Raw genomic sequence first — 3,189 nt, forward strand, 5'->3', positions numbered from 1 at the left:
CACTGCTGGTGGGGCTGTAAGATGGGACAACCACTTTGGAAATCAGTCTGGCGGTTCCTCAGAAAACTGGACATGACACTTCCAGAGGACCCCGCTATACCTCTCCTGGGCATATACCCAAATGATTCCCCGGCATGCAATAAAGACACATGCTCCATTATGTTCGTAGCAGCCTTATTTATAATAGCCAGAAGCTGGAAAGATCCGAGATGGTCCTCAAAGGAGGAATGGATACAGAAAATGTGGTATATTTACACAATGGAATACTACTCACCAATTAGAAACAATGAATTCTCAAAAATTTTAGACAAAAGGTTTGATCTGGAAAATATCATCCTAAGTGAGGTAACCCAGTCATAAAAGAATACACATGGAATGCAATCTCTGATAATTGGATATTAATTAGCCCAGAAGCCTTGAATACCCAAGTCACAAATCGCATAACAAATGACTCCCATGAAGAAGTATGGAGAAGGTCCTGATCCTGGAAAGGATTGATCTAGCATTTGAGGGGAATATAAGGACAGAGAAAAAAGGAGGGAGTTGATTGGAGAATGGATGGAGAGAAGAAGGTTTATAGGACACAGGGCAAGGGGGGATCCGGGAAAGGGGAAATCATTTGGAATGTAAGCAAAGAATATAGAAAATAAAAATATTAAACAATATGTATGGTGCATTTTGACTCTCTGTTTTTCAGCATAATAATTATTCTGTTATCAAAGCTGATTTGTACCAATGGAGTAATTGTGGGATAGGCATTCACCACAAACTTCTGAACAGTCAAGATGACAGGGTCATACATCCATAACAGGATGGAGGTCATTGAAATGATGAAGTCCACCCAGTACATGACCACAAAGAAAACCACCAGCAACAAGATGGTTTGAGTGACCCTTTTCTCAGTGGGACACTCTCAGGTGACTGATCCTATGAAGGTGCTTGCATTGCCTTTGATGTCTGAACAAGATAATCACTATGTATACACTTGTGGTTAGCATGATTCCTACAAGAAACACATCTCTGGAAATTTCTACCATTAAAATAAGTCCTCTCATGATATAGTTCATGGGTAAGAGTGAACAGTATTTAGTGACCTTCAACTGGTTGGTCTTATTATATTGGTAGAAGCACCAACATAGAAGAACCGGTTGCTATTGAAAGACAGATTGAAACACCACATACATAAGAAAGCATATATCATGTATTCTTTTAGTTTTTGTTTAAATTTTGCCAACAAAGAGGTGCTGAGACTGATAGTGACAGCCTGGTACACACTCAGGAGGCAGGTGATGCAGATAGAGAGGCTTCTCATCACCCTGCTTAAATAAAAAGTTGCCTTACACTTGAAGTCATTATCAATGTTCAGTGTCTCAAATAAGTCTGTAAGCCAAATATCCCCTCAAATGAGGACCATAATTATGTGAACATAGGTCAGGTGACAGGAGATCAGGTCTGTGGGCTGAGGTCTGTGACATACAATGATGAAAATATAGAAACAAAGAATAGACATATTGGCTAGGATTCCAAGTCCAGCTTGGAAATAAAGGGAATTCTTGAGTGAGAACATAAGAGGAGAGTGTGTTCATCTTAAAAGCATAGTGGAAGTTTATTTCATATATCTGAAAAAAAGTTATGAGCATATATCAAGTTTATTTACTTGTATACTTATTGTATTATACTGCTTGTATTATTATTCTTTTTCCGTACTAATCCTTAAATAGCCTGTATCTTTAAATCTTGATTTTCCAGATTGTACATCATAGAAAACATTTCTATGTCTTCCATGTATGTGCTTTATATGTAGAAAATTATAAATAATAAATATAATCACTATCATATTTGGACAGAATGCTTATTAGTAGGCATGTATTATTCCTGAGTCTCACGCCTAAGAAATCCAATTCTATTGCTTTATATGCCTCATTTCATAGTTAACACCTAAAAAATAATGATAAGCACAGGATGTTAATCCTATTTGTAAAACTTAATAAATCTTACATTAACAGGGCATAGGGCCTTCTCTGCCACTACCTGCCCCATTCGTTCTGATGTGGTAGACCTGTGTCTGTTCTACCACAGGGAAGAATTCTGCCCATTTCCTGATACTTTCTAGAGAACCAGCAGCATGCAGGCCATTTGATAAGAACCATCCCCCATCTCTGGAGGCCCAGAGCCATTGGCTGGGACTCACTACTCAGCAACCACCAAAACTCACCCTCCTTCCAGAATACCACTCCCCTTCTGTTCCTTCTATCCCTCCCTCCTCCTCTGTTACCATCTGCCCAGTTTGTTCGATGTGGTAGAATCCTGCCAGTTCTGCCACAGGGAAGATCCCATTTCCTGATACTTTCTAGAGAACAAGTAGCATGCAGGGCATTTGAGAACCAGTAGCAAACAGGGCATTTGAGAACCACTAGCCTACAAGGCATTTGATCCTTGCCAAGTTTGCCACAGGGAAAACTTCTCTTTCAGGTCTCTGGTTCACCTGTAACTGCAGGCAGCAACAGACTGGTGTCTGAACACAGATGGACCTGATGCAGGAGGATTTCCTGAGGTGACCCTATCTTGGCGTAACTTCATAGAAAAACAGAAAGAGGATGGTATCCTGCATGGTAGACAACTATAGGAGTTAAATACTAGCGCTAGTGTAAAATTTCACCTTTTGAAACAGTTGTGGGTGCAGAAGGATACAGCTAAGTGGAACAGTATTGGCCCAGCACGGTATCTGCTTAGGATAGATAGTGGAAGATGGGGCAGGAACATTCTAGGCAAAACTTTGTCCGCAGCCTCCAGGAGCTGCTTCAGGTGAAAAGGTTTGAAGAATGAAGGTTAGAAGATTTCTTAGATCAGATAGATTCTTGCTGCCCATGGTTCTGAGAAAAAAAGAACTTTAAATGAGAGAACCTGGGAAAGAATTGGTAATTCGCTAAAGGCCGCCAAGGCAGATAGTATTACCCTCTCACTCTGGAGACTTATAAAGGATGTTATAGAAGAAAGAACCCTGGAGGAATCAGATATCATGCAGGAAGAACTTGAGGAATCTCAAGAAAAAGGCCTGCCAGAGAGGACTTCCTCAAAAGAGTCCTCTCAACCCTAAATTACAAAAATGTAGAGATAGTGCTCATGAGCTAATATAGAAAAGAAGCTCATCCAAAAAAGGGAGCAGCTGAATTTCATGGAGAAGAATGG

The 3,189-nt window shown here is 40.2% G+C and overlaps 1 pseudogene; it reads right to left on the reverse strand.

The window, feature by feature from the left end:
• Window positions 1-655: 655 nt before the first annotated feature.
• Window positions 656-1,567, reverse strand: LOC127677929 (putative vomeronasal receptor-like protein 4; annotated as a pseudogene).
• Between the last annotated feature and the right edge of the window lie 1,622 nt (window positions 1,568-3,189).

Source organism: Apodemus sylvaticus, chromosome 2, assembly GCF_947179515.1.
Source record: "Apodemus sylvaticus chromosome 2, mApoSyl1.1, whole genome shotgun sequence".
NCBI lineage: Eukaryota > Metazoa > Chordata > Mammalia > Rodentia > Muridae > Apodemus > Apodemus sylvaticus.